The following is a 16,242-nucleotide window of genomic DNA, read 5'->3' on the forward strand; positions in this document are numbered from 1 at the left end:
AGACGCAAGACAAGTTTGTTTTCAGACAGAAACCACATGTATTCAGTCATACACTCAAAATTGTGTTTATCTCTGGGGAAGGGGAGGGGGCGTTGTATACAGTGGGAATATCAGGTGTGTTTGTGTTTTTGTTGTTGTAAACCTTAAAAGTTGGTTTAATGCACTATAAAAAGAAAAAAAAAACTGTACACTTGCATCAATCAAATGCAGCACTTAAATGCTTGTTCCAGCCTTATGGTTTTTGGCCTTGAATGGTGTGAATATCCATTCCAGAGAGCATGCATTACTTTTAATCAATTTGTATATGCAGGCTGCGCAGCCAAAAGCGTCAAACCGAAGCCCGGCAATGAATTCGATGGAGAGGGCTCACTCCAATATCGTGTTTTGAAAAGCTTACCCCACTCTTTATACTTTCATTTAAAAAAAAAATAATCTAAAAAAAAAAACTATTTTTGGGTCAAAAATTCAGTATTTTGAAACCAAATTCGCAGTATTATTTGTGAGGGCGTTTTATTTAACAGAATTTGAATCAGCGTCTTTAGCGTGTTGGAACCAATGTAAATCACCCCATTGTGCACTCTAGAATGTAGCCAGGATTGTTTTAATGTCAATGTGTACTGTCCTTTTATCAATCTCTTCACTAGTGTTTATTCCGTATATAAAGAAATATTATTCCGTGTTCTATTTCAGGAGATTTCTGTTCTCTTTGGAACGAGTGGGATTCTCAGTTGCAGCAGCTCAACGTGTGCCTTATGATTTCTGTTGTTCTTACGGTATAGGAAATGGCATTTGACCCGAGGAATAGTAAGCAGCATTTAACTGTCAACCCCCAAATTACGATGATTGTGAATCGGGTGTCACACGCGTATCCTGGACAAATGAACTGCAACACAATATGGCATAAATTGTCTTAAGTGAAATACAAGACAGTGGCGCACACTGTTTTTGTGTGTTGGCTTTGTGGCACCACTCTGCTAGATGACATTTACGCCGGAGATACAGTTAAAGTTCACTTGTGTGGCAGTACCACTTTACAATAAGGGTTTTAAAACAGGTTATTAATTAGGCGTCATCAAAGTCAAAGTCTCATTAGTATAATTTACCAACTATTTGAGCGTATTCTAAAAGAAGCGTAAGTACGTGATAAACAGCTGCATAATTGACAAGGTTGTCATATTTGTATATCCTTGTCAGCTATGTACTTGGCCATGCCTGGCAGGGACTTTCAAGTGAATTCCTCAAAATAAAGCGATTAACCAAGTGCTTTTGTGTACTACGTGAAATGATCTCATGGTTGTAAAAAAATTGTGGCAAACACCAGTAACATTTTGGAACAACTCGTGCAGACAGGGACTACAAGTTAACATGTATTGCGACTGAAATTTATAAGTAGAGCCTTAACCGGATGTAAAATTATACTTTTCATGTAGTAAACCAATTGATTAATTTTTCAATATTTTTTTTAAAGGAATCGTTGCAAACTCCGTTTGCCATGCAGTGTTATACAGAGCAGAATGAAGCTGCTGACACGCAGGTCTACGCGTGTGTAACTCTCCATAGCTGCTCGTCGGCATGTCGCTCACGTTTGGACGGCAAGGAAAACCATCAGCGCCTTCGCCGGTTGCAACCAAGTCGTTCTTTCCGTTTCGCTCCAGTTGCTTCAACGGGCACGATCATCTATCAATTACTCACAATCAGCGTGATTCTTAAATGTCAGTGAATGGATTTGCCTAGTAATTGCGTTAATTGGAGTGGCATCATAAAACCACAGTGTCGAAACAGCAGTCTTTCTTTAGAAGGCTCCAAGGCCAACACACAGTAGCTTAGGGAAAAGAAGGCCCATGCTGATTTTGATGGCGATCCTATACATCAGCCAGTCTTTCACTTGTAACAAGGGTAGTAATCCAAACATGCCTCCTCACAGTGCTGAAGGAAGCGTGTCAACCCGAAATAAGAGCACCCGCTGAATGAGAACTATTACGCCCGCGGCCTCGCAATTCTCCAAAATTGCGCTCGTCCCAGTCGTGGCGTGCTTGACCTTGCTCCGCGCGAAGACGCATACCGGTCTGCAGCGCGTTGTGGATCGTGAACTGCGGCATATGGCGGCAGCGTGTTGCTTGTGAGTGGAACATCCTGGATGTTGTCCGTAGTCGTCTGTTATCCGCTACCAGCCAATGCTCCGGTGCCTTCGAACACTGACAAGTATTGTCCTGAACCTGAGCTTTCACGTAGGCCGGCCATAGGTACGATTACGGCGACGCTTCGCTGTAATGTATGTTGACCAGCGGCTCCGATTTTTTTCATGCCAGTAATCTGTTCGCGGCTAAGCAGGGAAATCGCAGTAATTGCCCCTTAAATTCGATGGTCCCGTAAGAAGGAGCCTCGTGTGTAGTGATCCTCGCAGGTGCATCGCAAATAAAGTGCAGATGAATCAGTGATAAAACCAATAAACGTACTTCTTTAGAGCACAATGTGAGGGCATATTTTAGTTTGTATACATAGTGAATTTGAACTTTTTTCTAGAGTGGCTTTCCTTTCTCCGCATGCTCAACTCGATTGTATGCATATGTATTTTAGACGAGCCGAAAGTTGAATTTGGAGCAACACTTGTACATGGTTTGATATTTTTCTTTTTGTAATGAATTTTTTAATTCATGAAGCATTTTTGTACATTGTATGAATATTAAAAACCAACTGCAAATATTTGACATATAGAGTAAATACTAGATGCGCATGCATATGCATATATTCTTCACGGTATGTATGTGTAAGTCTACACATATATTTTGTATTTGCATTTGCTAGCATACAGATATATGTCTTTAAGCACATATATACATGCAATATATATGTATATCCATGTCTGTCGGCATGCTTTTGGTCATGTTTATCTTTCATGATCTTGTAGGTATTTTGTTTTGTTTAACTTCTTTTTCCTGAGAAAGAAAAGCTCATTCTTTTGCTATCCTTCTGTTGGCTGGCTGCATTGAGCACTTATTAAGAAGAACTACCGTTGAAGTTGTTCATGTTATCCATTGTGTGAAATAATAAATGACTTTATTGACATCTTATCAAGGCGCACGTCAGTATTTTTTCGGTCGGGGCCGCTTTGGTGCTTTCTGCTGCGCTTGTTTATACAAGTGCTCTTTACGCCTGACACTAAATGTCAGACGGTTGGAGTGAATGGAGCTTTACGACAGAGAGAATCCTCTCATCAGATTATGGCGCTCTCTCAGATACACGCACACACTTAACTTACTCTCTTACTTGCACGACAGCCATGCCTCCACCTCTAAATCCTCCCTGCACTAGCCCATCACTGTTACTTCAAAGTGGGCCGGGCTGCAGGCTTCTCTCCTATTGGACCCGGCGGAGTGGGAAACGCAGCTCCATTGGCTGCAGCCCACTAGTAAAATTCTTCTTGTTGCCATGGTTGCAGGGTGAGCTGCCCAAATGTGTTTCTGTGGTGTTGATGGAACCGTTGGCATTGCTGGTGAAGGAAAAAAAAAAAAGAACTCTCCCCCTCTGACGGAAGTCAGGGACTGCGCTGAAATTCTGCTCTCCTCTCTTGCACAAGACACCAAACACGAGCAGGCCAATGGAAGAACGAACGGAGCGACCGTACGCAATGCTTGCGAAGCTTCTCTCTCATTTGTTTTGAAACAAGGTGAGTTTCACCTCACACCTATGCATGAACTGCATAGATCATAAATTAGACAATCAGAGATGGTGGCACAATCAGCACCTGGAGCTTCACAGAAAAAAAGGAATCTTGACTTTAGATGATAATTGGTATGCGGGAAAACATAAATGTGACTACTGTGCTTTTTTTCCAAGCAACGGACAAAGAAAAAAAAATGATTTTTGTCCTTTTCAATGAGCCCTAAAGCCTTTTTACATCTAAACTGAAATGGATTTAACTGTAATGCCCCCAAAACAACTGTGAGAAGAGTTTGGCTGAAGCTGGTTGCATTCCGCCATGATGAAACAAGCTCCGGAAATGCATTCTTGGTTGTGTTTGGTGCGGTCGACCTGGAGAACCAGGTTTCCTCCTGTAAATTTCCAGGTGTTTCCAATAGTATTGTCCAAACAGTGTAAAGTTGAAGATCATACGCCGTAATGTGGAACTTGCTGTTGTAACTAGTTCATATAGGATATAGAAACATACCATATGTAGCTTCTCTTATGTACTCTCACTTTCATTACAATAGATTGCATCACCTATGCTGCACGTTTCGAGTAACTACTGAATGCAAGAGATGCTAGCGGGACACTAGCGGATGCAAAAAGAGGGAGCCATAAATTCAGTGCGGATGATGTTGTATTTCAGGCAAACTCAGCAAGCCGCTGCCTTGTCACTGTGCACAGACGTCATTCATCTCTGTTGCTTGTGTTTCCAAGGACCGATTGAGCAGGCAACAGTGCTCTCTACCCCTACCCTACAGTAGCGTCCCCTTCCTCTCCCCTCTGCACGCCTACAGCAGTGATTGAAGACACCACCCAGTGGACAAGTGCTCAATCCTATTCTGGTTCTGTCGGGCCTGTGAGTGTCCTACCGCAATTTTGAAGAGTAGTCCTCACATGTATTCGTGTTGTACAATAACACTCAGCATTCCGTCAGTGCCTCCAAAGTCTCCAACTTACATGAAATAACGTAGTAGCTTGACCGCTTCCAGGCATTGGTGAGTTATGTATTGAATTATTGCTTTGTTTTTGTCCAATCAGGTTTCAGCTTTCATGTGTCGCCATGCAAATATTCGAGTTATTAGGGATTGGATTTTTTCTTCCTATCTGGAGTTACTCTACGTGAATGTAGTTTCTAAATGCTTGAGATCTATGTGCATCAAAGTTTGATTTGCGATTTGCGGCAGACTATGGTCAAAAGCAGACTTTATGACGATCCAGCATGTCATTGTGGCCCATGTGGCCAATTTTTGAGCATTATACATGAGAGAAGAGCTAGCTTACAGGCTGGCAGGAGCAAAGAAAGTACAAAGTAAGATAACTGTCAAAAAGATGTCTGTGATTATGATCCAAATTCGTTTGTCTTTGTGTGCCCTGCGGTTGGCTGGCAACCGGTTCAAGGTGTTCCCTTCCTACTACCCAAAAGTGCCCAAAAAGGCATCAGCGCACCAGCAACTCTAGTAGGACAAGCGACTGAAGAAAAGGATGGACAATTGAATGCTTATTTTGCCTGCAGGCAGCGCTTGGATCCTGGAAAGAATACACTCCTCATACTCTGCTTTACGATGGTGCTGTAGGTTTAAATTTCAGTACAATATTAATGGACGGGTATTTGTTTTTGTTGCATTGATGGAATGATAGAAAAACAATAAAGGAATCAGATGTTTGTTGTCATTATTATTTTGAGGATTAAAAAAAAAAAACAACAACAAAACGGAATGCCTGAGCAGCAAAGCACAACATTAACCCAATCTGAAATCCCTTTATGAAAAGAGACAATTTGTTACCAAATATGTGCCTATGACAGGATTGTGTTCTTACCCGTGTAATGTGACTTCTGTTTTCAGACATCACTGGACAGCTTCTCAACGGCGGGCCTGTAAGATGTTTGCATTTGACACAATCTCATTACAAAGCAAACATGCAGGCGATCCTTCCACTTTGGCAATGAAAGCAAATGAATGAATCCTCTGTTCTCCTCAGAGGAGCCTTTTTCCCTTTGGGATCCATAATCCGTATCAAACACGGCATACAACACTAATTCGAGTCTGTTTTGAGTTGCGGCGTATGCGTTTTGAGTTATGCCGCTTTTTACGCCGCTTTTTCCTCCTAGTGGCATCCGAAAAATAAAAAGTTAGTCTGGAGTCTATAATGGCGCCAGATGCGGTTTTGACCAGCGAAATGGCATCTGGTGTTTTTCAAAATAAGTTTCGTCGCTGCTGGGCGTTTAGGGTGACATTCTCCACGCCATCTCGGACATCGCTAGGCGTAAAAAGCGGCAGTCAAAATGCACACGGCATAACTCAAAACAAACAAATAGGGTTGGATGATCTCATCTGCTTGCCATACATGCCCAGTGAAAAGAAGCATGCATCCCAGGCTGTGACGCAAATCTTCGTTGACAGCGATGTTGAAATAATATTTATTCTACTCATTTTTACAGTCCAGTATTGGAAAATATTCAACAAATTTGCGGCATTTGTGACATCCTGCCCCAAGGTGCACAAAGCGGGAGCGGTATTAAATTAAAGTAATTTCTTTCCATTTGTTGTGGTTTGAAATCAAGTACATTACAGAGGAAAGATAATTCGAGGAAGGAGTTATTTGAAAGAATGTGTCTTGGAAGATATCACCATTTAAGGCTAGAAATAATAATTACAGTAAATATAAAGGACCATGTATTGACTTGGAAGAGAGCTCATTGCTTCTTAAATTTTCATGTGGCATCAAATACCAATGCTGGCCTCTGTTGCCATGGAGACAGAGCTGCTCTTTGCAGGCAAATTTGTGTACACTACACATACAAAATAAATAGCAGAAATGTGCAACAATTTGTGCAAAAGTTTTGTGAATACACGTTTGCTATTATTGGGTAAAAATGGCATCTTTGAGAAAGCTCACGGCGCTGACGCTGTGTGTCGTCCCCGCGTATTTCCCCACTGTAGCACAAGAAGGGCTTCACAACATGACTCTTTTTGATGAGACGAAGCCACCAAATCTTTTTTCTTGAGTCTCCATCTTTCACAGTTGCGCATTCTCCCTTTTCCCACTCCCCTACAGATCTCCTAATAAGCCATCTCTTGTCTCCTGTAATTTGGCAGACAAGTCTATTATATGATACACTCATATTTTATTAATGGAACCCCGTAGTGAACACACACCTCTTAGTGGATGAGATGATGTGACACACAGGGAGCCCTCTTGTGTTAAAAATGATTTCAAGTCCCAGGTTCGTTTTTCAATGTGTTTCTCCCCCATACACACTTCTGATGAAGCAAGACACTGCTGCACACTTCATTACACCTTCATTGGGGCAACGGGTACATGTAGCTTTCAAATGAAAACATCAAGAAAATAAAATCTAGCATTATTTCAACTTTTCCATCTGGATCAAAGGGAAAATGGGTTTCAAGTACTGTTTTGTGGCCTTCCGATTCACTAATGTGTTTGTGGCTAGTGGTAAAACTTACACGTGCAAGACATGTAAAAATGTCTTAATGGCAATCAGTAACCAAGTAAGTACATTTTGTTTATGGAGCACTTTTTACAGAAAGGATGCAAGTCCTTGGCGTAGTTGAAAATAAAAATACAAACAGTGTATAAAACAAAGGTCAAATAAGATGTATTTTTTTCCATTCGACCAATGTTTATACACCATGTCCACATTTTCGCAGGTGAGCTGCAAGATACTACAGTATATAGCCAATTAAGCATTGACATTCACACCGACCAACGGCTCAAAATCTCAGAAGGCCGAAGTCTGGGTTCAGACGCCAACTGTGAGGTGGGTGTGCTCACCACTGAGCTGCCATATTTCATATTTTGTCAGCCACATTACATAATTGCAGCAGTCACATTTCGATACTTTTGGGAAAAAGAGAGAAAAAGACACTTTTAGGACACACGTTGCAATTTTTTATTTCAGATTTTTGATTTAATTTAAAGAAACATAACCAGGTGTGTGAAAAAATAAGCAAAACTAAAAGGACAAACATCCAATAAAAAGCTGAACGTTTGGTCGCGCCACTTTCCGTCCCAAACACGATTAGAACTTTTGTGGAAAATAGCTCTTTGGTTGGGAACTTTTTTTTATTTGTCTATTTGTATTACTTTATTCCTTCTAGCCGTACGAAGCACATTACACAACATTATTTTTCCATCTCATATCTTCCTGGCCAACAACGCAGAGGGAAACGGATTCACACAAGGCCACGGGAATCATTTAGCGTCTCTTTTGATCAATTGATTTGCCACACATTCTGTAGCACCCCTTGTGCTACTCCGGCTTTCGTTTGGTGCATTCCCTTTCCTTCTTTGAAATGACTCTTGCGTGCGTCACTTTATGCATGCGTGTATATGTGTGTGTGCGCTCACGCATGTGTCTCGAGTCTCAGAACAGTATTATTCTAAACATACCATTTGATGGCGAGGTTGTTGGCCGACTGCCTTTCTTTCATTTGGAACATGGCTGCCAACATCTGGACTGTGTCAACACTCGTGTGCGTGTGTGTGTCCATGTGTGTACATGTGCATGTGAGACAGCGCCCCCCGGCTCGGTAACTGTCAGCGATTCAATCGGGAACAGATTTGCACAGATCAATCGCTGGTATGGTGTTAATGTCAATAATTGGAGTTCTAGTCCTCCTTGAGTCCAGACTGCCATGACAAGAAGCACAGGGAGATCTTGCAAGCTCTTTGTAGGCCCTGCTAAGACTCTCAAACAAAAATACTCAATTTAGGCTGTGTTCTGAGTTAAATTAGTTTCAAATGGAAAAAAAAAAAAGATCACTCTAAAGATCGTTGGAGTGCATTTGTAAAGCTTTCTACCCTCAGGAGTATCCCGTGTGACTCATTGTTGGTGGAATTGAAGGACTTGTTTTGTTTTCTACAAGCTGATCTTGAATATTTTTGCCCCCTAACTCATGTAACACTAAGGGCTCCTTGACGCTGCTTAGAGGCGAAGTTGAGTTTTTTTTTTTTTAAACTATAAACAAGGCATTCTGATTAATGCTGTGTTTGTGAAAGATGAATTAAGCAGCAAAATCCACCCTTTTTTAATCCATTTCTGGGAGAAGCCATTATCCCACCTGCTGTTGACTAAAAATTGCATACAGTTGTTGCTCGGCTCTCAGGTAATGGCCAATCATGGCTCAGCCTCCATACATGATTAAACTCAGAAGGCTGGTTGCGAGATAGGTAGCCCGGCCGTAGGTGAATGACAAATGACGGACCGACAAAATGTTCTGACGCGCCCATCTCTGGAAAAAGTGTGAGAAACAAGGCAGCCAACAATGCAAAATAGGATCCGGTTTCCACTCTGAAAATGTACTGCGTAGGTTGTTTTATATTGTGCATTACTTACTTCAAGCAGAGCAGGTAAGTTATTGGCACTGCGAGACGTAAGAATCACAAACTTTTCAGGGCTGAGTGGAATGTGAATGCCATCTCATTAATTTCTTGAGAGTTGGAGCAGATGCTTTGGCGTATGCGTGTTCATGTAAGATTTTGTGTGTTGTGAGCGCGTAAACGAGGAACCTTCAGACTGCCGAGGTTATTTCACGTTTGTTGCTTGCCGCCCATTGGAGGTTGAGGTAAAAACCTTTCTCGGTCATCAGTGGATCGACTGATCCGGTTTGACTTAGCTCAACATATTTTGGTTTAGTAGACGCTGAGCTCTGTGTAGGGCTGGACGGAGATGTGTTTGTGTTGGCTGGAACAGGGATGGAGTCTGCTCACCTATTGGGGGTTCAACTAATCCCTAGCTCAGACTGACAGATTAATTAACCTATTTGGACACCTGGCCATGGCATTGGCAGCTAGTGAGAAAGGAAGAAGGTGTGATACTTGTTCACCTTTGCCGTGCCGGTTTCAATTCAAATTTGGTGATGAGATGGGACTCCACACTTAAAAGTCAAGAAAAAAAAAAGTCTTTAGAATTCAATGTATATAATTCTGCCTTTCTCCTCTAATTCGAATTCATTTTGCAAAAGTGGAACATGAACTAAGCATCAAAAGCAAGTCACTTGCTATTGACTGAAAATGACATCAGTTTAAAATGAGTTTGGTCATGTGATGCGTACAAGCTGACCCGTGATTGGTCGTCACCGAGGTGGGGGCGCAGTTTTAGAATTGGCCCACATAAATAAAGAGAAAGGATGATCAAAATGGCATGTAAAATGGCATGACGTTTACGCTTTGAAATAACTGATCATTACATAATTCCGTTTCAAATACATTTATTGAAACTGTAGCAATAAACGTGGAAAAGTGGTCTTGTAACTGCAATTCGAGCAAAAAATAAAAAGTCAATTCCATTACTCGAACAGATGAGCGCTCACACCGACCCGCTGTGTTCGGATTTGCTTTTGATTGGGAAATATTGTGGAATGTGTCTGTATTTTTCAAAAAATACGACATAAACAAAAACTGCAATCAGGGCATGAAGCCTTTATGCCATTTTTCCAAGGGGTGGACCCTTCACACCAAACAGGATGAGATTCTTCTTCTACAGCGTCCCTAAAAAGTTGGAGGCAAGCAATCGTCTATAAGAAAAGTGAAGCTTGAGGGATGACTGAAGTATTGCGCTCAACTCTAATTGATTAATTAACCGCTGAAGGTTAGGCTCCACAAGGACACGCCCACACACTCCGGGCTGAGAAGGAGCCACCGGGAGGTGAATGTAAAGATCACTCATTAATTAAGTGAGCAATCACGGCTGACTAGACTCAGCCTGATGGTCACAGTCGAGTCGTATGATGTTAATTTTGCGTGCCGCGCTCGGGGGATTTGGCCCATCTCCCACTGCGAGCCAAGCGCACCAGGAAAAAGGCTACAGTCACTTCAAGTGTGTGTCTGAGGGCTTAAATGTCATTACATGCTGGTGTCTTTTCTCCGGTGGAAGCGCTCCTCCACTGTACATTGTTTGAGTTGATTTTGACGGGCGCTGATCCAGGGGGCTTATGTGGAGGGGGGGGGGGGGTAAACCCAGTGAAAGAGGCTCTCCATTAGATTGAATGGAGCGGGAGGCCTTTGCGGAAGCTCGGACTCAAGGCCGTATTGAAATGTCACAGATAATCATTTGCTCACAAGTGAAGATGGCGCTCCCAAAGCCTCCGTGGACCATCTGGCTCACGGCGAAACGCTGCTTGTCTATAGTACAAGGGCGGGGGCGGGGCCAGGGGGGGATCTTTTGGCGCCACCACCTCAAGCTTCATCTGATCCATGACTTTCTTTTTTCTTTTTTGCTTCACCCCTAATAACATTATTCTCCGGTCACGGTCACATGGAAAACAGATGAGGGAAAACAGTTTTGAGAAAGGAATTAAAATACGGGCGCTGCCAATGTTTTGACTTAGCGGACAAAGCCTCAAGGCGAGATGGAGGCTTGGAGGGAGCGAGAGCAGGAAGCTGCGAGAATGTCAAACATCAGTCGGCTTTACTGACTCATGACAGGGATTAAGCATCTCCGGCCTTGTTGGAGCTGTTAAGGAATCATCAAACTGCCTGGGAGTGACCCACGGTCACTGGGACTTTTAGTGTTAGCGCCATTTCAATTAGCAAGATATTAGAACGTGATTTATCATAAATACAACACCTAGGGAAGATATACTCTTGAATGGCGGTTGTAAGGGGGGGGGGGGTTGAAATGTGTTGAAATGTTACCGGTGGACGAATTAAGAGTACTTGCATCTGATGACACCCAACATAATAGTTGCATCAAAAATTCTGCATTTGCAAATCTAATCAAATGCATTGACAAAATACTCAAAATCGATAACCATTGCCACTTTCATACTTATTTTAATATAATTAATGCAACATTGCCTTATCAGAGAGGCAAAGAGGCTTGTGTGGGTGATGGAGGAGAGGCTCTCACTTGACTCATAGACAGACATAAAATTGAGGTTACTCAACAGTCAACCGCGTGAACAAGACTAGCGAGACAATCAGTCAATCAGCTAACGGGCAGTCCTGCAAGATTCGCGTGCGGCTCCAGGCGCGACATGACTTGCGATGGCTTGCGCAGGATAGTGAACTTGTATTTCAGCAATATGGCATATTTTTTTATTACCATAAAATAAAAACATGAAGCGCAAAGTGGCAAGGGAACACTGCATTCCATTGGCTCAGTAACATCAGCCCAGCAAGCTGATTGGCAGAAACGCCTGTACTGTATCATGCAGCCTCCAAGTTTGCCATGTGCTTGTTTCACTCTGCTGAAAATTTGCACTAGAAATTGCTCGTAAATGTCCCGCGCCTTCTAATTCATCTAGTAAACAGAAAAAGGAAGATGATGACTGTGAACGGAAAAGTAAAGTTACTCAACGACGTAAGACTTGGGCCGCGTTGTCGGCCAGTAGGCTCTGACCCACTCTCGACTCTTGCATGGACATGCAATATATACGATGGGCGAATGGAATTTAAAGGCAAACGTTATCGCTATGTAAAAGAAGTAGGAACTAGTTTATAACATCATGACGACCCAAACAATGACTTATTTCAAAGCAAATAGACTGTTGTTTAAGGCAGCCTTTTTGCAGAGTGCCGTGTTGTTTTATCGTGGTTGTAAAACTGCATTGCATCACAGTGAACTAGCGACAGCAACAACACGGTGCCGCTGTCATCTACAATAAGATATGGTTTTAGTTTAAGGAATACTGTACTTTTATTAATGTCATCAAGAATTTGTGTGAAACTGCACCTTGCGTGCACTCTTACTTCCTTACATACTTCAGTTTAAAATGAACCTAAAGCAGTAAGTCATGTCTTTAAATTCAGACAATTTCTAATGATAGTATTTTACGCTCTGAGTTCACTTGATCATCGATGTCATAACATTTCCGCGCTCTTTTTTTTTTTTTAAACAAGACAGTGACAAGTGATCCTGTCTTTTAAGTGCTAAAACATCACTGCCACATACAGTATTGCTGTCATTTATCGCCATGTTTTATTTGTTGTCAGTGTTTGTATGCTGTAAAATTTCGAAGACCAGCATTAATCTGTCATGTGTTGCACAGGCCGGGACTTGTCTCCGTGTAATTTATGCCAATTTTGACTATTTAATGTTCATGTCAGCTTGCGTGTTGGCTCTGTGGTTATGTTTCACCGTGGGTGAGCAGTTTATTTTCGAGCGGAGCTTCAGAAACCTGCTAATTTACTGACTTTCAAACAGATGTCAGATGCACATTTGTGCGCATCATACTGTATGCTGCACCATACGGGCCCCAAGAGATTGTCTCAGACATGGTTTGGAAAGTCTTTATTAGCCATTTTAAATTGTATATTTTTACTTTTTTTTTGGTTTGTTTTTTTCTTATATTAGAATAGATTCAACTGTACAACAATTTCTTGTATTTTTCCTGTTTTGGATGACGTGGCGCTAGTTGTTAGCTAGGCAAAAATATCCAGGACAACCACTCAGTCATCAGCACCCGCAGGCGGTCTTCACTATTCAGTGTTTGACCTAGCAATCGGGTCCAGTACAAGCATCGCAAAAAGGACAATATCCTTATAAAGAGAATAATGCAACATTTTAATCGATACTGTCAGAAAAAAACTAAATTTTTGAGACAGCAATTGTTTTATATTTGACAGGCTGTCTTTTAAAGGCATCCGCTTCCTTAGTGTTACAAAAGAAAGAAACAGTGACATAACACAAATCTATGCAGTAATCTATCAATAATTTGCACAAACACAAGAGTGAGCCACAATTAGAGTAAATGACTGGAATACATCTGCTGGCCATTAAACTGAACAAACAAAAAAAGAAAACGAAATATGGAACGTGAACATGAGTGTATTGCACTCCTTTTGTGACTCAAAAATGAAGCGCAAGAAAATGTGCAAAAAATGAGATGCAAACACAAAAGCGACATGGATCTAAATGTAAAAAAAAAAACACACATGCAAAAATAAAAAGAAACAAAAAGCACCAAACTGCTGCCAGGACAAAATATACTGTAAACCGACGCCACACAATTATAAGTGACGCCTCTAGGGGGCGGGACCAAAAGATATTGACCAGTCAGTCACACCACAGGGGTGCAAAAGTATTAATAGTAAAGATATCAACGAGTGAGACAGGGATCGTAAGAGAAAGTGTATGAGGATGGGTTTGGTCTCCTCTTTAACTCTTTCTTTCAGAATATATAATAGAACATAGAATTGTCACAAGTAATTTGATCGCTATGTTTTGTTGTTGCAATGTTTCCATGTGCACTTTTTTGGGACCAACAGAAAGCATTCAGGACAATGGGTTAACTCAGTTGTGCTCCTTTGCTGCGACTTGCATTTCTATTTAGGTCATGTTCTTATGGGTCGTCTGACTTTATTTTGATTGGCTGCATTTTCATGCATAGATATATTTCATTACAGTGGCCAATGCAATTCCCTGGATTTGTTTGGGTCAATTATTTACTACACCGCTCCCCTAAATTAACATTTAGTAGTAATATAAAATATAGTTCTTCTCAACATCTTATAGTTCCAAAAATGTTTCTGTCTTTTTGTCCAAGCAGGCATGTCACAGAGACTTACAATATCCGATGGTCTTCAACTGAACGTGTGTGTGTGTGTGTGCGTGCGCACGCGCACGTGTGTTGCCTTGGAGGAGTGCCATGCAGCTGGAAACCATCATCCACCACTTTCTGTCTTCTTCTCTCTCCCGCCTTCTCATTTCTCCTTCTCTTCATGTCGACTGTCTGCTCTCAATTTCTCTGTCTGATTTTCATTCTCCACTTTTCTGTGTGAGCTAAGAGTTGGCTTCACCCTCCTCTTCAGTGTTTAGCCTCCGTTCACGTTGCCTCCGTCGCTCTTTGCAGTTCAAAGATGGATTTTCCACCAGAGCTCAATCATCCAGTCTTGTCTTTCATCCAGACTGTTTCACCCTAATCAGCATGCGGTTATAATAGATGTTTACTTAGCCTCTGAAGTTCCCCTCATCTTGTTTGAGCCTCGGTAGACGTCATAAGTGATGGATGGCGAGCGTGTAAACATTGATTACATACTGCGCACTGAATGAGAATGTCAGCAGAAAGCCAGAGAGGTGAGGAAGAAAGTTTAGCAACATAAATAAGTGAAAGGTGCAATGAGGATGAAAAAAGCCTGAACAATTTCGCCTTTGTCTTTACACACACACACACATGCATGTGCATACATTCATGAGCTGCTGTAATATGTTTGGTTATGTGGGAAGTTTATTGGAAGTTAAAGGGAGAAAACGAATCCTCCCAGTTCATTTAGGAAACGTGAAACTCTTCATGATGTTTTCTCTTTCCGCAGTCTTGCCAAAGTTAATGTTTCTCTGCCAATTCGTCAGTTTGCAAAACTAATAGCACAACAATGTCACAAATGAGAAAATATTTCTTTTATGAACACCAGAAGTGTAGACTGCTGGGAAAGGGTCAACTAAAATCTGTTTCATTTGCTTTCGTTTACATTTTAATCCTGAAAACCAATCGCTATGCCACAAGTTCGCCACTCAACTAAGGGTGAGGATTTTCAAATAAATGTATTATAACGTTCATCATCAGTCATGGATAATAGGTGCTAAACATTTTTGTACACATCAAGTTTTATATAAAAAAAAGAAAACAATTTCCCCACTCCAGGCTAAAAATTAATCTCCATGAATGTAAATGACTGCAATGATGCATCCCTCAATTGTTTATTAAAAATTTACATGCACTAAAACCTTTGCTCCATGAAACTATCTGGTTACAACATTAACTAATGTCTATTTAAACTAAAAGTAGCTTTTGAATTGCAACAACAACAACTACAGAAAAGTAACTAAGTGTCACTAAATGTGGAACAAGACACCAATACACAAACTCAAAAAGAAACTCAAAAATGAACCGGTTGCCAGCCAATTAATGGGCACACAGACCAAAAACCATTCGCACCCACAAACACATCTAAGGTCAATCTGAAGTTTCCAATACAGTTACCGTGCATGTCTTTGAGAATGTGGGAGGAAACCGGAGTACCCGGAGAAAACCCACGTGGGCATGATGAGAACACGAAAACTCCTCCGACAAAGGCAAGAGCTGGAACCGAACCCATGACCTCTGCACAGTGTAAGCAAACCACTACCTATTGCCTTTCAAATTTGTTAGAGTTTGAGAGTTAGAGAAGTTAGACACACAATATTAAGCCAAAAAAAAAAATTAATACAGTTCACAATCATCATCATGCCTCACACCTTTGCAAAGTGTATGGGTGCCCCAAAAGGGTTAGGGTTAGGGTTAGGGTTAGAAGAAAATCAAAGTCAAAGAACTACTTGTGTGCCTCAACCTATTAATCCAGAATGTAAATACATCACAGAATTTGTGATGGCGGCATAGCATTTTGCCAAATATAGGACGAGACACACAAATTGGAACAGCAGATGTTTATCAAACTTGATAATAATCGCTTTACCCATCATGGCCTCAATTCGGGATCTCTGCAGGTACATTTTATCATTTGCTTTTGAGGGTTTTCTGTCTCAAAAGGTGTCCTGGGGTTCCCATATCCATCCATCCATTTTCAAGCCAAGTCGTCTTTGGGCAGTAAGCG

The 16,242-nt window shown here is 41.5% G+C and overlaps 1 long non-coding RNA gene across 2 annotated transcripts; it reads left to right on the forward strand.

Moving 5' to 3' along the window:
• The first annotated feature begins 3,353 nt into the window (after nucleotides 1-3,353).
• LOC148429783 (uncharacterized) lies at nucleotides 3,354-5,350 on the forward strand. 2 transcript variants are annotated; one of them, XR_015867140.1, is made up of 2 exons: nucleotides 3,354-3,667; nucleotides 4,331-5,350. It is a non-coding gene; the product is annotated as an uncharacterized LOC148429783 (long non-coding RNA). The 2 variants fall into 2 exon arrangements; XR_015867142.1 differs by having other exon boundaries at nucleotides 4,402-5,350.
• The last annotated feature ends 10,892 nt before the right edge of the window (nucleotides 5,351-16,242 follow it).

The sequence above is a fragment of the Hippichthys cyanospilos genome, chromosome 1, assembly GCF_059441005.1.
Source record: "Hippichthys cyanospilos isolate Australia breed blue-spotted pipefish chromosome 1, RoL_Hcya_1.0, whole genome shotgun sequence".
In the NCBI taxonomy this organism is placed as follows: Eukaryota; Metazoa; Chordata; class Actinopteri; order Syngnathiformes; family Syngnathidae; genus Hippichthys; species Hippichthys cyanospilos.